At 35.1% G+C, this 23,351-nt stretch overlaps 2 long non-coding RNA genes and 1 pseudogene across 3 annotated transcripts in view; 1 reads left to right on the top strand and 2 right to left on the bottom strand.

Moving 5' to 3' along the window:
* LOC135201935 (metallophosphoesterase 1-like) overlaps window positions 1–4,270 on the bottom strand; it is a 44,186-nt pseudogene extending 39,916 nt beyond the window's left edge.
* Window positions 1–5,782, top strand: part of LOC135202237 (uncharacterized) — a 200,435-nt gene extending 194,653 nt beyond the window's left edge. The window contains exon 3 of the long non-coding RNA XR_010311692.1: window positions 5,630–5,782. This is a non-coding gene — a long non-coding RNA (uncharacterized LOC135202237). The remainder of the gene's footprint in view (window positions 1–5,629) is intronic.
* The window catches only part of LOC135202238 (uncharacterized), a 362,178-nt gene that overhangs the window by 125,098 nt on the left and 213,729 nt on the right, over window positions 1–23,351 (bottom strand). The window lies entirely within an intron of this gene.

Genomic DNA, 23,351 nt, shown 5'->3' with positions numbered 1-23,351 from the left:
TTGGCGTTGTTTGTGTGAGTGAAGCAGTTTTCAAATTCTGCGTATCTCTTTTCTGATGGCTTTCATTTCAACTCTGGATAGTTCCACACCCCGGCTTTCTTCTTCTTCTTCTTCTTCTTCTTTATTGCGATGGACGAGACTGTGCCGTCGTTGAATTTATGACTTAGAAGTGTATTCGCACACTTTCAAAGGAGATGCTCATTTTAAATGGCTATTTGTCCGTCCATCCGCATTTACACTTACATACATACATACATACATACATACATACATACATACATACGCACGTACGTACGTAACAGCCCCAAAATACCTCCCGCCAGTTTCCAATCGTTAACAGACAGACAGACATAAATATTACGACTGATATTTTGATACCTTAATTATTATTCAGCTCCTCAACTACTCGGGTGGAATATTATCCTTTTGAATTATTATTATTGTTATTATTTGCTGGAAGATGGCCTTCATTAATACAGGTTTTATTGAAAATAATGCAATAAAATAGCCATTATTTTCAATAAAACCTGTACTATTATTATTATTTCTCACTGAATATCCTAGGCTTATTTGTAGCCCATTTTCCCAACATTCACCCGCTTGTTGTTATAGAGTGGTTGATTAAAGGCCCCACTTTCACTTCCACTTAGTACTAGAGGAGGCTCCTCCTCCTCACTCTTTTTGTTCCGTTTTGCTGGAGAGCTGCTGCGGTGATGCGCCTCAAAGCATTGCGTGTGCTTGTGTGCAAGGTTGTGGTTATATGTCTGTCTGTCTGAGTGAGCGTGTGTGTGTGTGTGGGTAAGTGTGTACTGAAAATGGCTCTAGCTGTGTATTTGTATGTGTATGTAGTACATGCTTTGTATATCTATGTATATATATATATATACACATATATATATATATATATATATATGTATATATATATATTTATACATAGATATACAAAGTATGTACACACCCATATACATACACATACAGGTACACAGCTAAATGCCAATGCCATATTTAGTACACACTTACTCACTCAAACAGACAGACATATAACCACACACACACACATATATATATATATCTATCTATATATATATATATATATATATATATATATATATATATATATAGTATATGATATAGATAGATATAGATATATATATATATATATATATATATATATATATATATATATATATATATATATGTGTGTGTGTGGTTATATGTCTGTCTGTTTGAGTGAGCGTGTGTGCCGAAGTTGTGTTTGTGGTGGTGAAAGTGGGTAAGTGTGTACTAAAAATGGCATTGGCATTTAGCTGTGTACCTGTATGTGTATGTACTATCTGTCCCCCCGTGTACATACTTTGTATTTCTATGTATATATATATATATATATATAATAGATATATATATGTATATATATATATATATATATATATATATAATAAATCATATAATATATAAATATAAGAATATATACATATATAATATACTATATATATATATATATAATAATATATGATATATATATAATATTATATAAATATATAATAATATATCTATATATCTATATATTATATATATATCTATATAATATATATATATATATATATATATATATATATACATATATATATATAGATATATATATATATATATATATATAATATATATACATAAGTATATATACTATATATATATATATATATATATATATATATATATATATACCATATATATATTATATATATATATATATATATTATATATATCTATATATAATTCATATATCTATATAGATATATATCTATATAGTATATCTTAATATATATATAATATAAGTTATAGATATATATATATATATATATATAATATCTATATATATATACATATATACTATATATATATATTATATATATATATATATATACATATACATATATATATATATATAGATATATTAATATCTAATTATATATTAGAATATAATATACATATATATATACATCTCATATATATATATATATATATATATATTATATATAATCTATAATATAATAGATATATATCTATAAGATATATCTATATAGATATATATATATCTATATCTATCTATTTTATCATATATATTTATATAGATATAGATCTATAATCTCTCTCTATATATATATGAAATATTATATAATATATATATAGATGATCTCTATCTCGTAATCTATCTATATTATAATCTAATATATATCTTATATATATTATATTCTATATATTACCTTATACAGCTATATATATATAATATATATCTATATTATATCTCTATTAATATATATATAAGTCTCTATATATATGTCTATCTATCTATCTCTATAATCTCTATATCTATATATATATACACTTATATACATCTTATTATATATTATTTATCTATCCCTATATTATTCTATCCTATCTATTATATATATATACATATATATATGATATATATATATATATATAGCTTCTATATCTATATAAATCTCTCTTTCTATAATATATCTATATTAATAAATATACAGATATATATCCTATATATAATATATATATATATATAATGTATATATATATATATATATATATATTTATATATATATATATATATATATATATACATTATATATATATATATATATATATATTTATATATATTTATATATATATATATACATTATATATATATACATAATGTATATATATATATGAAATATATTATATATATATATATATATATATATATATATAATATATGTATATTTATATATATATAAATATATATATATATAATGTGTATATATATATATATATATGTATAATATCTATATATACTATATATATCTGTATATTTATATATATTAATTTATATCTGTATATTTGATAATATATTAATATATATCTGTATATTTACAATATATATATATATATATATCTCTATATATCTTATATATGTCTAGGTATATATATATTATATATATATAAATATATATATATATATATATTATATATCTATATATTATATATATAATTATGGGCCTTTCACGATCGCAAGCGATCTCACCCCTGGGGCATCTTCGCCAATGGAGCGTCATCGAATTGGGGGTTTATTTTTGCCAGGGGTGGACCCTTCCCCATTCTCAGCTCCATCAGCTAGCCAAGAGAGATGGAATCTTTCCTCTTGACACACTGGATCAAATATTTATGCATATACTTATTTATTTTGGCATTGAACTTACGGGTTTTTACGCCACGCAGAGGTGCCACAGTAGGAGTACATGCAAGTACTCAATCCATTATGCACTGCATACCCACATTTTGCATATATAAAAGGCATTGAACTTACGGGTTTTTACGCCACGCCAGAGGTTGCCACTGCATTATATGCAAAAGATGGGATTCTACATGCAGTGCATAACCTAATTCACATATGAAGTAGAATGCATTAACTAACAGGTTTTTACGCCACACCAGAGGTTGCCACAGTAGGAGTATATGTGAGTATTCAATCCATTATGCATTGCATAACCCATATTTTGCATATATAAAAGGCATTGAACTTACGGGTTTTTACGCCACGCCAGAGGTTGCCACTGCAGTATATGCAAAAGATGAGATTCGACATGCAGTGCATAACCCAATTCACATATGAAGTAGAAGGCATGTCGGCTCTCTTCTTGAGAGCTTGTCCTCCTTCCTCCGTCAGGGAGACGAGAGAATCGCCGAGGATGCGTGATGAAAAGGACGTTTACAAGACTTGTCTTTACAGCTACAAAGACACAGCCCAAGTGAAGGATTCTGACTGGTCACCAGTTGATGATGCTGCGTCATGTTCCAGAGGCATTGCGATCTTCTTGTCCAGTCCGATGGGGTTGGATTGCAGGATGGGTGTGTGGGAGGTGGGGGGACCTCCCGTCGCTGGTTGCTGCTGGGGGGAGCAGCAGTGAACACCCATCCTCCAGTCAAGCCATCGAATGGGCCGAGAAGATCACAGCTCCTCTGGAACACGATGCAACATCACCAACTGGTGACAAGTCATGTTGGTTAATCAGGGGCTGTTTCCCCCTCCTAGTGGTCCTTTAGTATTCATCCTCTTCGCTCTCCTTCCAGGTCTCTTCCTCTTTACTTTCATGGCCTCCTGAGGATCTTGAAACACTCTAGCTGCCTGTTCCTTGATGAACTCCCTGACAGCGTCGTATTCTTGTCTTTCCTCAGCATCATGCAGGAGATCGTTGGCATAATTGACCTTCTGCATGATTTCCTTCCTACGTTGTCGCTGTTCTTTCAGACCCTTGGCACCTATCAGGGTCGAACTTGAGTGCCGTTTCCTGTAGGCCACTCTATACCTTCAATTATGCCGTTTTCAGCATTCCAGGATGTAGTAGGGGCAGCCGTGACATTGCATTCTTTGGAGGGCTTTGGCGGCTGCAACCAAATCTTTTCGACCATCTAATCCTTCAAGCTGGACCATAGCTTCGCTGTGTCTGCCAAGCAACAAGAGACACAATCCCAGTCTCAGCCTGTAGTCCGCTTGGTCGTCAGCCACATTCAGTAATCTGAGGAAACATTCACAAGCTTCTTCCAGGCGTCCAAGCTTGTAGAACGTGTTTCCTTTTGCTTTGTTCTCATCAGCCGAGGCATCATTCTTAGGCTTTTCATCTTTGATCTTCTTCGGAAGCGACTGAACTCTGGCTTCTATGAAATGGGCCTCCTTCTGCAGACCTTGAGTCTCCTGCATCTCACGACCGTGATTTTTCACTTGATCCAGATTTCTAGTGAGAACAGACGCTGGTTCTCGCTGTGAGACTCGCAGTCTCTCCTTGAGTTCTGTGGCCACCTGGGTCAGTCTCTTTCTCTCTGCTTCGTGGGCCTTAACCTTTTCCTCAAGGTAGCCACAGTAGAAATCGTTGTCTTCTGCTTGTTTCTGCAGTTCTTCTACTTTTTCCCGGTTCTGCTCACATTCTTTCTCTCTGCATGCGAGTTCTTCATGCAGATTTTCTGCTTCCTTTTCCTTCAGTGTTAATGCCTTCTGCAACTCTTCTATTTGCTGCCTCAGGTGTTCATTCGCCTCTTCAGCAGAGTCGCGTTCTTTACGAAGCCCTTCAGCGTTATGCTTCTCTTCCATCAACTGGTCCAGCAAATCTTGATTTGTCGTTGTCAGAGTAGCTTCGTTCAAATTCAAGTCTTCGATCTCATCCAGGAGGAAAATGTTCTCCTCCCGAGCATCCGTCCAGTCTTCCTTCAGGAGAGAGATCATCTCGGTGGCGTAGAAAAGGTCGTCTTCGGCGTTCATCCGGGCAGTTGTAGTAGCATCTTGAGCAATCTGGAGAGCCTTCTGGCCTCCAATGCACTGATGTGCGCGGCCAAGAAGTCCTCCCAGAACAAGAGATGCTGCGTTATTACCAATAAACAATCCGAGGATTCCATTTATAATAGGTTGTACCACTGATCCGGTAGGGATCAGAGCCATTGCGTTTTTCACAAAGTTAAATTTACCAAGAGCAAACATGGTTGCCTTTCTTTCCACCCGATCAAAACGTCAGAATTGGAAAATGCCACTGGAGCTCCGGGGATTCCGCAGAACCTCATTTCGGCTTCGATGCATTTTTTTCAGATTCCTGGCGGAGCCTCCTTTCGGAAGGACTTGGAGCGACTGAAGGCTCCTCCTGAAGACTTCGACGGCTACAGCAGAAACCATGCAAATGGAGACGACTTGAAAAGTGAGTCAATAAATAATGTCTCCGTCGGGAAAGGAACTGAAAAGTCAGCGGGAAATTTTGATATTTCAGTCACAGATTATAATAGCACAAAAGAAATAAATTTTAAAGAATTAAGAATGAAAGAAAAAGGGGATTTTAAGCTTATTTGATGAGGGAAGCCTAAAATTCTTTAGTTCACACACTCATATATAATGTATATTTATTATATACATACAACTATATATATAATATCTATATATATATATATTAGTCTATTATATTATATATTATAGATATATATATATATATGTTTTTGTGTGATGAGTGTGGTGTGGTGTGTGTTTGTGTAATAATAATGTATTTTGCAACCATACATTTTGGATATTTTCATCAGTGTCTCTGATCAACTGGTTAATACATTACCATGAGGAGAGCCGAGAGAAGAGAGGAAGAGAGAGAGAGAATTAGGATGCAGTTTTCATCGAATTATCAGTCATTTATTTATCCTTTTATAAACGTTCAGTCAGCAACACCTTCAAATAAGGGCTGAATGTTGAGGGCCCATACCCCACCTACAACCTACCCCCACATTTTCTAACAGCGTTTTTAACAGCACTTTCAAACGACGTTTTAACAGCATCTTTTAACAGCACACTCAAACAGCGTTTGAACAGCGCTTCGAAGTGCATTTTTAACAGCATCTTTTAACAGCACTAGCAAGAGCTTTTTAACAGCACCTTCAAATAGCATTTTAACATCCTCTTTTTAACAGCACCTTCAAACACCGTTTTTAACAGCATCTTTTACAGTACCTTCAAACAGCGTTTTAACACAATCTAACAGCACTTTCAAACAGCTTTTTTAACAGCACCTTCTAACAGCGTTTTTAACAGCATCTTTAAAAACATCTTTTAACAGTACCTTCAAATAGCGTTTTTAACAGCATCTTACAGCATCTTCTAACAGCGTTTTAACAGCACCTTCTAACGGAGTTTTAACAGCACCTTCTAACAGCGTTTTAACAGCATCAACAGCGTTTTAAAAGCATCTTTTAACAGCACCTTCTAACAGCGTTTTTAACAGTATCTATGCGTTTTAACAGCACCTTCTAACAGCGTTTTTTATCAGCATCTAACAGCACCTTTTAACAACACCTTCTAACAGCGTTTTTAACAGAACCTTTTAACAGCACCTTCTAACAGCGTTTTTAACAGAATCTTTTAACAGCACCTTCTAACAGCGTTTTTAACAACATCTTTATAAACATCTTTTAACAGTACCTTCAAACAGCGTTTTTAACAGAATCTTTTAACAGCACCTTCTAACAGCGTTTTTAACATTATCTAACAGCGTTTTAACAGCACCTTCTAACAGCGTTTTTTATCAGCATCTAACAGCGTTTTTTATCAGCATCTAACAGCACCTTCTAACAGCGTTTGTTTAAACAGCACCTTCTAACAGCGTTTTTAACAGAATCTTTTAACAGCACCTTCTAACAGCGTTTTTAACAACATCTTTATAAACATCTTTTAACAGTACCTTCAAACAGCGTTTTAACACAATCTAACAGCACTTTCAAACAACGTTTTTAACAGCATCTTTCTAAGCAGCATTTTCGAACACCATCTTTAAACAGCATTTTGGAACTGCACTTTTGACATTTTCGGACAGCATCAGAACAGCATTTCAACGGCCTTTTCGAACAGCATATTTTAACAGCATTTTCGAGCATCATTTTCAAAGGCATCTTTTCAGAAACGTTTAACAGCATTCTCTAACAGCAGACCGCTGTATGTCCATTAATTGGAGGGTGGACTGGTGGGCGGCATTCAGGTGCTACAGAATCCGCAATCAAGAATATAATGATCCTCTGGAGTTATGAGGTGAAGAAGAAGAAGAAGAAGGAGAGAGAGAGAGAGAGAGAGGGTGTGTAAGCATCGGAAACGGATAAAAGGACGAAGGGAATTCTGATAAAAACATGGAAGGAAGGAAATGGGATCATTCGGAGAGATTAAGTATAAGTTCAGGCATCGATGATTCACAGTGAGAATGAATCCACAGTTCTACTTTGCGCCTCTCTCTCTCTCTCTCTCTCTCTCTCTCTCTCTCTCTCTCTCTCTCTCAATACAACATAGTGGAGGTTTTAGAGTTCATATTATGGCTTCAGAATCATCATGACTCATTGGTTTCATATCCATCTCATCCTTAGTAGTAAAACATCATTAATAACAGAAGCTTCTTATAGGCCTTTCTGCATGCAACGAGAGAGGGAGTGTCACTAAGGGACGGAGTGCAGTGCGAGTTAAGGATTAGGATGTCTGAAAGAATAGTTATAGTCCATCCGCGGAGAGAGAGAGTCATTAAGAGAAGTCAGAGAGAGAGAGAGAGTCACTAAGGGTAAGGAAGGCCACATCGGACGCGGGAAGCGTCGAGGTGCAGGCAAGACTCGAGCGGGAGAACAGAGTTAAAACGACTCATGGCCACACCAGAAACGCCACCCTCCCACGCGTCACGCTCAGCGGTCAAAGATATACTTCTGTGCAAATAAGTCATTGTTGCGGTTGGGTAGGAAATTGCCTTTAATAGAAAACCTAAGAGTTAAACTTGACAGTAGACTACGTATGACCCAAAACAAATAAAACAAACGACGCACCATAGACAACCCATCTTTCCTGAACTATCATTCAGGAAATAGTAACCTTATTGGCAGTAAATTTTGGGACAAGTGAAAGGTTAAAATCCCTTAAAGCTATTACTGTAAGGGAAGTGAAAAGAAAATATGGATTTTAACGTCTTATTATATTTAGCATATAGGGTTACTTCTTTAAAGATACTTAGAAAAACATTGGAAACATAATTAATTGCAAATTAAATAAAACTAAATTAATATTTGGCTGCAATGTTGAAATTAACGATTTACCGATATATAAAATAAAGTTCAATGATAAACTTTACATCAAAGAAAGTAACACAATGAAAAATCAGTTTTGCTTGTACATTCATTGTAAACATTAATGAAGAAAGTACAAAGTACCACGAATATTTCATAAATCGGTGATGCTGCTGCACTGAGAATTCGTATAGTTATCAAGTCTATGCAGCTGGACAAGGCTTATTTGTGAGTGGCTGAGTGCATAATAGTTGGCACCTTTAAGTTGACGTAGAGAGTGGAGTCGGATGCATGACACCGATGGGCACATTTAGGGGCCACTCGTTCTATTCTACTTCTTCCATTTCTTTAAAAAAAAAAAAAAAAAATGAAATTTTATGGAGTGGATCACGGGGATCCCACGAAGCTCTCCACCGAAACCTCCCCAGTTAATTGATTCTTATGTAGCCACTACCATCAGATACAACCAACTGAACAGGTGACACTTCGGCAACTGATTACCTGTTCATCTGCACGTTAGTGACCATGTCAAGTTGGAGGGTCTGTTTATGTATTGTGGTCCTTTTGAAATATTTACTTTAAATTCAGTAATGAACTCATCCCCAGGGAAAGCATTTAGACCATATGAGAACTCGGTCTATTTGCTTGACTCGTTATTGAGAACAACAATAAACGCAGTCTGAAAGTACACAAATGAGTGTTGAAATAACTGCTAATATAAGTATGCATTATAGATATGAATAATTAACTCGATATTGTTACTGAACAGATAATAAATGTATCGCTTATGCATAAAAGTTTCTATGCTAATATCAGTTATTTAACAATGATAATATGCTTTAAACAATTTTTAGGTTACAAATGAAAGTGCCTTAATAAAGGAACTAACTTGACAACATAGTGATCAATATAATCAATAAAGAGAAGCAGCCATTCAAGTAACATAGCCCATAATCATATAGAAAATGGGGTTGTTTTCGGAGAAGACGCCGGAAACCGCCGCGGTATTTTAAAACATGTTACATCGCTTGGCGGCAACTGCAGAGGGTCGAGCCGTCCCGCTAGTCTTGTGTGGCCACCTGTATAAGATACCCAATGATTCAAACTGCCGCGGAACCTCTTGCTGGCAACCTCCACGCTTGCCGCGTCTGGTGTGGCCTCACAGTGAGAGAGAGAGAGAGAGATCAAAGTCTGAGAGAATGAGAGCGAAAGAGAAAGATACGAGACAGAGCAAGAGAAGAGAGAGACTGATACAGAGAGAGTGCTCACTATGAGACAGAGTGCGAGAGTGTCACTAAGAAACAAAGAGGGGGAGAGAGAGAGAGAGAGACTAGAGACTGATGCACAGAGAGTGAGAGAGACTGACTATGCCTGCTTGCATTCAGAACCAAAACCACCACCACCACCACCACCACACAACCACTTCCTCCTCCCCCACCAATTTCTCCTTCGCTTTTCATTAAAAAAATGTAAACGTGTGAATCACGATTCATTTTAGTATAAGTCACAAACATATTTTGTAATTCGGAACTTACGAACAATGTTATCGTTTACAATTACAATAATTGTTTAAGTGCAACAATTTTCCGTTGATGGATTTCAAAAGTTGGAAGGAGGAAGGAAGGAAGACCTTTTTTCACGCATTATTCTAATAAGAGAGAGAGTTCTCTCTCTCTCTCTCTCTCTCTCTCCGAACTCTCCTTTAACTTTTTATGATTCATTATGATATTTCTCTCTTTAATACCACTAATCCGTCTCTCCTGAAAGCAGCTGGCTCCATAGATTACTCAACCCAGAGGTCACTTTCACATTCGTAGTATATAACTGCTCTATTTATCTATCTCTATATATATATATATATATATATATATATATATCATATCTATATATATATATATAGATATATATATATAGATGTATATATATATATATATATATATATATATATATATATATATATATATATATATATATATATATCCAAAGCCCGTTCCATGAACAAGTAAATCATCAGATATATTGAAATGGTGTCGTCATAGGTCTAGGTTTGCGTCCAAAGATTCGGGTCTTGCCACATCTGAATAGTCGATATTTTTTTATTTATTCTTATGTCATGTCCCCCACCCCATCTGCGACCTTCAACAGTCGACTTTAGTTTATAGATCCAGAAAGCCTTATAGTATATGCTGAACGGGCTCTTGCTCTGCGTGCAGGCAACAGCACGTGGATGGAACAGCAGGCAGATAGACGCTGATTTATAATGACAAGCTGTGTGTGAATAATGAGAGAGATAGGGAGAGATATATCCTATGTCTAAACAGTCAGTGATAAACAACTAAACTAAATCAACATAATGGGAGAAGTTTTAAATAAATGTCGTTAATTTAAGATCTGAATCCGATGAAAAGAAGTCGAAGATCATCATAGACGTCTAATCTTACATTTAGACATATATATACATAATTCACGTCTGAACTCTTATTATTATTATGTATAATAAATAAATATACTTCATATCTGCTGGAGTTTATTATAATATGCATAAATTTCAACATTTAATATAGGCCTGACAGTGTTTTAGAGGGGGAGAGGGTGAGGGTGTCTCGTATACTGTAGTGGCGATTTGCAACTGCAACTAGACTGATATAACATTAATAACTATAGTAGTAATGATATAAAATATTGGACGAATGCGTCAGGACGTGAAATATAAACCAGAGTAAAACTGTAATCGCAGAGAAACTTAGTGTTATTTATACGTCTTATGCATTTTGTTTTCTGCGCTTATTGATTCTTATTGCTTTCGTTGCATAAAAAAAAAAGGGAAGATGGGCGGGTTGATTCTTGTTGCACAAGAGGGAAGGTTTGGGGGGGCTTTTCTTTGGTGTGAGCGTCGAGGACTACTCCTTTGTCCCGCTATGTGCTTTCAGAGGTGTGTGTTCCGTCATGTCGGTTTTAGGCTTAATAAATAAATAAATAAATAAATACTGTTATTAGAATTAAGTTTTCACTGAATGATGATTAAAGCATATCAAGAGTAGCTGCTTTCCTTGGGCGTAACTGGCAAGAATCTTGAAGGTTTTAAGAGCCTAGATTGAAAAAATGAAAAAAAAAAAAAAAAAAAAAAAAACAATGGATTAATTAATATGATCATATATATTGACTCAGGATGGGGCACGAATGGTCAAGAATGGAATGGAATAATGAAAATCTAAAGCCTTGTGGGTTACTGGTTAGAGGAGGAGCACTAGCCTATAGTACTACTTCACATCTTCCCCGCCATGCCTCGCATTCTGGCGGTTTAGTGTCATCGCAGATATTAATATTATTATTATTATAAATGTTCCCTTCGGAACCTTCCATTGGAAAGGAGACCAAAAGGACGAATAGTAATTAATAATAAGTATAATAATAATAAAAGCCTTGTTGGATAGAAATAGAGAGAGAGAGAGAGAGAGAGAGAGAGAGAGAAAAAAAGAGGTGAAAACTACCACCCGTATACCAGGCAGGAGATATTATCTTCATGGACGCTGAATGTACACTAGCTGAATATAGCATTTGGGAATAATAATCATGATAATTATAATCATAATAAAACTGACGATGAAGAATCTCGGTCCAGCTCATAGTAATATACTTTATTACTATTATTATTATTTTTGCTACTATAATTTTTATCTTTTTTACTATTATTATTTTATTACTATCATTACTACTATTATTTCTACTATTGTTATCATTATGAGTGTTACTGATATTATTAGTTAATGATTATTATTATTACTATTGTTATTACCGGACCCAATTTCAGAGAGAAAAATTACCTTACAAAAATATGTTGGCCTAAGCACTTGGTTCCTGTAAATTACAGGACTTCTTTGCATATAGCCACTGAGCACTAACTAAACAGTAATGTACAATCATTAAACACTAACATTCACAATGCACTTACACCCACTAAACACACATACTTAACACACTGAATTCACACTCAATAACACTAAACACTCACTAGGCAGTTACTATACACTTAACACTCATAAAACACTAAACTCATTTATTTTGTACTTAGTGAATGTTTAGTGTATAGTGAATGCTAAGTGATTGTTTAGGGTTTAATGTAAACCCTAAACAATCCCTTAGCATTCACTATACACTAAACATTCACTAAGTACTCATAACACTAAGTACTACCTTTATACACTAAACACTCACTTAACATTCATTAATTCCTCATTAAACCCCCTAAACACTCATTAAACACTAAACAGTGAATGACCATCCACTCATTAAACACTCTATAAACACCTACACACTAAATTTTCACTCAACACTAACATTCACTAAACACTCAATAAACACTTGCACACTTAACATTCACTAAGCACTAACATTCACGACACAAACATTCACAAAATATTAACTAAATCTAAACACTCGTTAAACATTCAATGATTATGCGCACTAAACATTCACTGAATACTTACACACTAACACTCAACATTCACTACCCGTAAGCAATCACCAAACATTCGCTCAATACTCACTAAACATTCACTGAATGCTTGCAAACTAAACATTTGCTAAACACTAACATTCACAAAACATTAACTAAACCCTAAACACTCACTAAACATTCACCAAATACTTACACAGTAAACATTTACTGAACACTAACACACTAAACACTACCTTCACTGAACCCCAAACACTCACTAAACACACACACTAAATCCTACACACTCACTGAATGCTTACACACTAAAATTTCACTAAACACCAACATTCACAAGACATTCACTAACCACTACATTAGACATTCACTGAATATTTACACACTAAGCATTCACTAACATTGACAAAACATTCACCAAAACCCTAAAGGCTCCTTATACATTCGCTGAATACTTACACAAACATTCAATAACATTCACTAAACCCTAAACACTGAGTAAATATTCACTGAATGTTTACACATAAACATTCACTAAAGACCAACATTCCAAGACATCACTCCAGACTTACACACTAACATTCACTAAAAATCCTAACGACTCACTAAACATTCACTGAATACTTACACAATAAACATTCAATAATAACATTCACTAAACCCTAACACTGATAAGCTTCATTGAATACTTACACATAAACAATACAATTAATAACGTTCACTAAACCTCTAAACTGAGTAAGCATCATTGAATACTTACACCCAAACATTCGCTACCCTAAACTGCACATTCACTTACCTTACCTCTCATAAACATTCGCTAAACTCTTACCTCTCATAAAACATTTACTAAACACTTACTAAACCCTAAAAATCCGCTACACATACTCATTAAACATTAACGATAAAAAAGAATTCTCAGTCGCATTAATCCCCTGTTCTATTTGCAAGGTAGGAGATTTTTTACAAATGGCCGCAAGGCTTTGCAGCGCCGCCCTGGTGGAAGACCACCGAACTATGTAGTGCTGGTATACTTGGAGGAATAATGGCATTATTCCTCCAAGCTGGTATAGTGATCGCAACTCCAGGTATATATAACCTTCTTCTATGTTCTGTTGCGATGTAGCCAATGGTTATGACTGTTACGTGGGGAGCGGGGGGGATAGGAGGAGGTTGGGCCGATGTTTAAGGAGAGACATTAATCCTGCTTTGTATATTACAGACGGAGAATCGTAGGAGGGGAGGGTTAGTTATAGGAGAGAGAGAGAGAGAGAGAGAGAGAGAGAGAGAGAGAGAGAGAGAGCGCGTATATCTGTCCTCGATCCTGTTTTGTTCTTGGAGGAAACGTGATTATTAATTTGACTTCGCTTATTCCTGTAAGCCTACCAGCCTTTCCCTCTTGACTGTGCACTTCTCCTCCTCCTCCTTCATCGTCATTGCTTCATCCTCCTCCATTTTCATTGCATCCTCTTCCGTCTCCTTTCACCTCCTCCTCTTCCAACTCAACCCTCCTCTTTCACCCTCCTCCTCCTCCTCCAACTCCACCCTCCTCCTCCATATTGTTCCCCCTTTAGTGTTTCGTGACATTACTAAAAATATATCCAGTGTGCAAATATCTATTACAGTATAATGTATTTAAGAACAATATTCTACAATTTTTTTTTCTTTCATATACTCAATGCATAACTTAAAAAAAATTTAAATATCTAATTTTTACAATATTCATCTTATGATACAATCATTTCGTTATATTTTAAAATAACAGCTTTATAGTCTCCGATTTATGAGTCATCGACGATAATTAATACCCATCTGAATAATTATTTATATCTTCTATTTCCTTCTCCCATTTGAAATAATAACTGCTATTATTAGTATTATTATTATTATTATTATTATTAGTTATTATTATTATTAAATGATTCATAGGATGGAGAACGTAATTTGTTTATGGAACATTGTGAAACTGGCAGCGCTGGTTAGAAATAAAATATGCCAAATCTAAGATATTGTCAACCCCTTTTGCCCCTTTTCCCTCCAACCCCCTTGCCCCCATTCCCCCCTCCCCTTTTTACCGTAACCATGATGTAACCTCCCTCAGTCATCCCCCGCCCCACCTTCCTCCCTTCCAAGTCTACAAATAACCGTCCCCGTCCCCCCCACCCGTCTGACGGCCGAGAAAAGAAAGGAAAGGCCTAGTAAGGCTGATGTCTATTTAATTTATAATAATTCACAGAGCAACCGAAGTTTTAAAAATAGCAAAAATAAGTAAACTGTAGTTTCTTCTGGATTGCTTACAGAAGAACCGCGAGATCACCAAAAAGGGAGGGTCGTTATCCCCGAAGTTCTTTGAGAATTTTTATTTTCGACCAATTATGGCCTTCGGGGAGTAAGGGCTCCGTAGCCCACCGTTCCTGGAGTTTTTCTACTCTCTCTCTCTCTCCTCGCTCCTCTTCATCTCTCTCCTGTCCTGTCCCGACCTGAGTGCAGTTCTGCTCGGTTGCCGCAACTGGTCTCTAGTATCTTTATTGATAGTTAATATTTCCATTAGTTACGTCTTTGACGGGTTGCTTGTGAAGTTCGGTTAGAGCGAATTTTTTGGGGGGGGATTAACTTGTCTCGTAAAGCAACCGCCCTTTCCCGCCACTTAAAAAAGGAAAGGAACAGGCCTTTTGTTTCATCTGAATAATCTGCTTTGTGTTGTGTGTGGTGTTGTGTTTTGTTTCTCTCTAAATGATAACCCAGCCTCGTATTTTTATATGCGTTTAGTTCTTAGTTTATTGTTGTATTTGAATGTGTCCTCTTTTTCGCATTATTCATCTGAGTTGTTTTCTTTTTTAAGGCGCTGTGCTGCTGCTGATGCCGTCGAGTGGAGAGTTACAAGGATGAAGGTATTTGTCTCCGATGACTTGTTAATTAGTTCCATCCATTCCTTAGAGGAGACATCGCCATCGACAGAAAGATGTTCCTCATCCTGTTCATTTTTTCCTTTCCTAAACAAGGTAAGTTTTTTTGTTTTTAAACAGTACTACTTTTTTGGGGAAAACACGACATCAAAAAATTATAATTCTCTCTCTCTCTTGGCAATGCAATATAATGGGTGTTTTTTGTTTTGGCCACCAGCGTTTTGTATATTGAACAAGCGTACTTCAGCAATTATTGTAAAATAATGACTCCTTCTCTCTGACAACCCCATCCTGTGACCCCCTCCCCCCCCCCCCCCCCCACCCCCCCCCCCCCCCCTCCTCCCTCTTAATCCAGAACCATTGTTAAAACTACCGGTGGGGAGGACTATAATGGCCCTGCTGCGCAAGGTTTTTTTTAATTTTGAAGTGAACGGTGTTTACTAGTGGCATGCCTGTGATATAACTAAACACTGCATCGGGTTTACAAATAATCTGGGCTGAAAAATAAAACATTTGGTTGCACGTTCCGTAAGTAACCCTTCCAGGACTGACTTTCTCTCTCAAAGCCACATTAAGTTTATATTGCCTACGTTTCTCTCTCTCTTCTCTCAGTGCTTTTTTAAGCACATTCAATTTTTATTATTGCCTACATTTACACACGACACCACCCAAACACACACCATATCGTATATATATATTATATATATTATAGATATATATTAGATATATAATAATAATATTTATATATGTTGCTAACTTTTCCAAAACACTATAATCCCCTCTTCGACTATATAAAATGTTATTTAGTAGGTTTGGCAACATTAGGGATGTTTTGTTTAAAATGTGTGTTCAGAATTTCTCCGGCAATAACATAAATATAAAAAGAATATATAACCATAGTATGAGAGAGAGAGAGATTATCTTGTGGTCCGTTCGAAGCTAGAGTTTTGTTTTTCAAACCTGTCAAGACACGTTTGATTAATAGACATAGGGGTGGCTTCGTTAGTATTTTGGGATTCTGTCATCAACGTTCCTGATAGGGACTTTTGCTCGTGTCTGTTTCGGATTTGTAATACGTGGCTTTGTTTGTTGAACTGAACTGTTTTCATATGTTTGTTCGTCTTTGTTCAAAACCAGCATGCAGATTTCACAGTTCATCTGTAAAGTTGCATTCAACTTTTCCTCTGCTTCTAGAAACAATTTTATTGTCCAAAACGTTTTGTTCATCTCCACCTGTTCCACAGCTTTTCATAAGGAATAAAGAATATTCATTACATCTTAGAACCGACGTTCCGTTCAGCACATCTCTCCTCTCTCTGTCTCCTCTCCTCCTTTCTCTCTCCTCCGTCTCTCTCTCTCTTCTCTCTCTCTCTCTTCCATCCCCGCCGAAACTACTTGCGATTATGTTAAAACGTAACGATTTCAATTTACTGAATGGTCACTCGTAACTTTTTAGATTTTCGGATTTTGAATATTTCTTAGAGTTTATTTAGTATTCGTTTAGTGTTTTTGTGGAATCTGAACAAATAAGAAAAATACATTGCGTGTAACGGCGCCTGTTTTTGGGCTGAGTGTTGAAACAAGCTGCCCTCAAAGAAAGAAAATTGGTATACCCAAGAAGGTTAAAGTTGTGTTTATTTTTAATTTTTATTAGTTGCCAACTAATTATCTAATGGTTTATGATGGTTTGGTTAAAAACTAATATCTAATAGGTTATACGATGGTTTTGGTAAAAACTAATAACTAATTGGTTACGCATGGGTTTAGAGAACTAATAACTAATATCTCAATGGTTTACGATGGTTTTTGGTTTTGGTAAAAAACTAAGTAACTAATGGTTTACGATGGTTTGTAGAGAACTAATAATCTAATAGTTAGCAATTGGTTTGAGTGAAACTATTTACATTTTTACTCATTGGTAAATTTTTTGTGTTTTGTGTTTGGTTTTGTTTGTTCATTTGAAGTGCATTTTATCCATTTTCCTTTATTGGAAGTGGTGTCTTTTTTATTTTATTTATTATTCTGTGTGATTAGTACTTTTTTGTGCAGTTTTGGTATTTTCCACATTTTTTCTGTGGTTTTTCCTTTATAAGTTCACAATTTAATTAGCTTAGTTATTTTGCATTTACTTAATCTTTGCACTTTAATTTGAATTTAACTACTTGTGAATTAAATTTTGTGACCTTATAATTCTTTTCAAGTTTTTTATTGCTTGCTTAGCCCATTTACTTGTGAAATAATTTTCCAAATTTTAAGTATTGCCTAACGTCTTTTGAATTTTGATTAAAATTCATTTTCTTGAATTTTTGTTAGATAAAAATTAATTTTTGGATTTAATTTTGACTTAATTGATTCCGATAATTAATTAAACTGTTTGGCTTTGTTTTGTCAAGTAACAGTAAACTTTTCCCTGATATTGATGAATTTCAACTTATAATTTTTGTTTGAGTTTTAAATAATAAATTTTTGGGTATTTAAAACATTTTGATGAGAGTTTTGGTGCGGTTTATTTTACACCATAATTTAATTTTTATGATTAGTTTAGGTAGAAACATAGAGTGGTATTGTGATCTGTTTTCCCTCTAATTTACTTGAAGTGGGTTATGAAATCCAGGGAAGTACTTCTAAGACTTCTGGAAACTCCAGGGAAAATAACTTGAGACCTTTTAAAGTTGTTATGAATTGGAGTAATGCCCTTTGATTTAATTTGAATTACTTACAAGATTACCTCTGCAATACTGGTAAGTTGATTAATGGGATCAACTGGTTGCCTTTAGAGTCTTCAGTTCGTTTAATACCGCTACACTTACCATTAATGAATTGGTAATGTTTAAGTAACCAAGATACTTTATGGCACTTTGTCACAATTATTATATGTATTGTATACATACTATATATATTAGTGGATACTATTATATTGTTAATATATATTATATATAATATTATATATATAATATTTATACTTATATATCACGTATTTACAATACGTTAACACAACCTCAAAATACCTACTTACCACACCCACCCGCCCCCACCCGTTTTCCAAACGTTTAACAGAAAGAGACAAAAACAAATCACAACTGTTATTCAATGACCTTAAGATTATTTTTCCCTCCTCAACTACTCGGGTTAGATAGTGTTTGTCCTTTTGAATTAATTATGAATAATAATTAATTAATAATAATACTAATAATAATAATAATAATAATAATAATATTGTTATTTTATTATTATTATTATTATTATTTTATTATTATTATTATATTTCCCACTAATATTATCCTAGGCTCCATTTGTAGCCTGAGTTTCCCTGTCTGTGTGTGTCACGTTTTAAATTAAAATGTCTGTCTATCTGTTCTGATATATGTATATTATATATGTGATGTCTGTATATTTTAATATCTATATTGCATATATATAGTTTATGTTATATATATATATATTATATATTATTATATATAGTATATAGATATATATTATATATATAATATGGGAGTTCTGCCAGAACCTTGCTAACTTCTTGTCCGTTTATCTTGGCAATGAAAGTGTGTGCATGAATTCATTGTCAGGAGAGGGGTGGATGGCAAGGTGGAAGAAAGAATAACATGGTATAAGAGGTAGCAAGTAAAAAAATTAGAGGGATTAGAGGTTGCAGCTTGGCCAGAAGGGCTGCTGCAAAAAAGAACTTTTACTGCCTTACAGTAGACCCCTTGTAGGTGCCCACTGAACGGCACTAACCCCCACCTACGGAGGACCATTCTCCGGAATGGGATAATCTGCCCATTGGACCGGTGGAAGAATTAAATTTGCGGGTCTATGGTAATATACTATATATATATATATTAGTATATATATAATATATATATATATAAATGTATAATATAATATAATTATATATCTATATAATATAATTGCGAAAATAAAAAAACTGTTATCGTGCTTCTAATAAATCAATCGAAGGGATCCACATTAATTATCCTTGTTTATCTAGATATAATATGTTTATACAACGCTTTAAAGCTTTTTCGTCCATCCTCCTTTGGTGTGGACTTGATCACTAATCAAATGAGAACATGTATTGGTGAAGAATTCCAAAATAACCACATAAACCAAACAGACAAAGAACATTAACAAGGTTAAAAAATTCGAACAAGTCATTGGGTCGGTTTGCCTTTCCATTTCCTTCGCTTTGATCTGACGAGGCTGGGACCAAAGCTCCGGTCTTCTTCCTGAATGAACATCTTGACGGTCGTTAACCAAAAAGGTGGTTTGGTAGATTAGGCGTCTCGAACGGGCGAAAGGATGGTTATTTACGTTATCAGATTGAAGTGAGGCTGTACAGCATTTCTGAAGTTCTTTATTCTGGCCCGTTTTGCAAATTTCTTTCTTCACTCAAAAGTAAAGTTGTTCTGTATGCCAGTATTCCCCTCAAAAGTGTCATTCAAAGTGATGAGATGCTTCCTTCCACAATTCTCCTGTGGGTCCCTATCCGCTACTCTTATAAATAACTTTCCCTCCCTTGAAGTCGATGGCATTGATCGGCAATCCCAACAGTATGCTTGGCAATGGCGCTTGTAAAGAACTTTGTTCCCAAACGGCAAAGCTGCTAACATATTCCACGTTTTCCTCTGGTCCAGAGAACTACCGCTATCACCAATATAAGCATTTGTTTTCCAATTTTTACAATTTTTACTCCTTAGCCATAGTACTCCAACATCGGTGTTTGGGGTTTTCCTGTCAACCTGTTTTTTTGAAAATTAATTTTATTTTTAAGAGTATTTAGGGTAATTGAAAAACCCCTGAAAAAACGCCTATACCCATGTCTCTTTTCTAAGATTATTGGAAACTTTTTTCAAGGTCATGTTATTAAGGAAGGTCGGGGAAAGGCATTTAAAACAATTAGCGATTCCGAAACAGCGTTCCCTTGGATTATAAAACATACCTTCTGGCTCCAAGTCCACAGGAGGATGGACGAAAGAGCTTTAAGCTTTGTATCAACATATTATATCTAGAGTAAACAAGGGATATTACTTGGGATCCCTCTATTGATGTTCTATATAGATATATAATATCTATATATACTATGATATATAATATATGTTATATGTTATCTGTTAATTATTATATTATCTACTAATATATGCTATTATATATATATATATATTAGTACACCCACCTGGCGCACCACACAGACACAAACTCACCCCACAGACACTATTTTGAAGTACGTTATATTTTGACTGTGAATTTTATTTAAAGAAATAAACTTTGGAAGAAAATTCAGCGAAGCTTCCAGCCTAGCTATGATTCCATACGAATGGACTTGGGCCAACCGCCATTGCAGTGAGTGAGTGAGTTGAAGTGACCACGCTTCCGAAACCTTGGGCAAGGACAAAGGAACCATTTCCTTAATTATATACAATAAAACATTAAAGGCAAGTTACTGAAAGTCTAAACACATTAACCAAAGTCTGGCAGAAAGTTGGGACAAGTCTTATCGGTAGATATGAATTTTATACCTTGATTTTTGACGGTGTGTGAGACATTGATATTTTTTTGTTTTAAAAAGTAAATTTTTGAATCCAGTGCAACGATACAGAAACGCGGATGGCAATGGTTGGTGTTTTGAACTCACTGATTTGAAAGGGGAGAGAAGAAAAAAAAAAAGAAAAAAAAAAAACGTGTGCGTTTGATGGTTTGCTTTGAGACTGTGCGTGTGAGAAGCGACTTTTTATTGTGGTAAGTCTAGAGATAGAAGAGAGGAGAGTGAGAGAGATAGAGAAAGAGAGAGAGAGAGAGAAAGAGAGAAAGTCAAATCCTTTTTCTCCGCCGCGATTTGACTGATCGTTTGTGCTCACATAATGATAGGTACTAAGGTTACATATCGTTCTCTCTCCTCTCTACTCTCTCGCCTCGACGATTCCTTTGTTTAATCTGGGTCGTGGGGTTACGATTATTTTTTAATTATTATTACCAATTCCCGAAATTTTAAAATTGCAAATTGAAATAAGAACTTCGAACAAGATCCTGTCTGTCCTATAAGGGGAGGGTGTGTGAGAAGCTGCAGAAATCAGCCACCCAACCACAATCGGAGCTTCTTTTTCGTGGCGTTCGTTCTGATTGTCCTGGATTCCGTCTAGATTAATCTACCCTGATAAGACTTTAACATTCCATTGCTTGGCTTCAAGCCTAAATTTTCATATTCCATTCCATAAGAGGACTTATTACCGGATGTAAACAATCTTTTTGAACCCGTTTTACCTTCCGTTTTTGTTCCGTTCCGTTCAACTTCAAAGTTTTCAACTCAGAGTCAGTCTCCCCATTGGCCGTGAAGAAACCTCTGACTTGTACCAGAGTACAGGCTTGAGGTCGTTACCGAAGCCAAAAGCAAAATTGGTCGTTTCATGAATAAAAAAAAACTTCGAACGATAGGCGGTACGGAACAAGGAAAGGCGTTCCAAATACTTAACGTATATAAGCGCAATACCGCAGGAGAAATGATAGTCAGCAAATCCAAGCGCTTTGAAAAGGGGTCATTATTTAATATGATGTCACGTACATTCTACTGTTGATTTTTTAAGCATACTGAAACGGGGGGGTAATGTCTATTTATTTCCCGTGAGTAATTACAAGTGGGGGGGGAGGTTTGGTTGGTGGAGTCTAGAAGAAGTCGATTGAGGCCTACGTGACCGTAAACGAACCAAACTACTGTTACTTTTGCAAATCGTAATTATCCCCCTCCAATTTATTTGTAGGTTTCGGGAATAATTTTTTATGGTTTTCTATTTCTACGGAAGGCACTCCGCACGGACTGCAAGGTAACGTACCCGCGGATACGACATCCCCAATAGGGATTGGGGCGTCCAATGTATTTCCCACCGTCTTTGTTTGGTACTTGGCCCCCTGGGAGGTTTAATTTATCAGTCCGTCCGAACAAATATTACTTAGAAGTTCTTGTTCAAGTTAGGATTGAAACCTGCATAGAAAAACCACCGCAACTGCCAATAGTCTAGGCCGCCGCGGATAATACGTCCCTAGCTCTTACCGACATTTTTTATGAAGTAGTTGGCCTACAGTGTGGGAGGTTATATTCCCTCATTCCAATCTTGCTTCCTTTTTATAAAATTGACCTCGTAAAGTCCTCCACTTCCAAACCTACGCTGGTTATGGGGTACCTATATATATATTAATATATATATATATATATATATTATATATATAATATATATATTCTATATTTTAACTTTTTATTAGAAAAATTATTACATGTCATTTACTTAAGTAAGGGTTCTTAAGAAAATATTTGCAAAATGGTACACCTACAAAAATTTACAAATTACCTGGATTTTAGTTTTTTATTATTAAACTAGAACTTTAGGAGGTAATGC

This window comes from Macrobrachium nipponense, chromosome 30 (assembly GCF_015104395.2).
Source record: "Macrobrachium nipponense isolate FS-2020 chromosome 30, ASM1510439v2, whole genome shotgun sequence".
Lineage (NCBI taxonomy): Eukaryota > Metazoa > Arthropoda > Malacostraca > Decapoda > Palaemonidae > Macrobrachium > Macrobrachium nipponense.
This window is presented reverse-complemented; position numbering and strand designations above follow the sequence as displayed.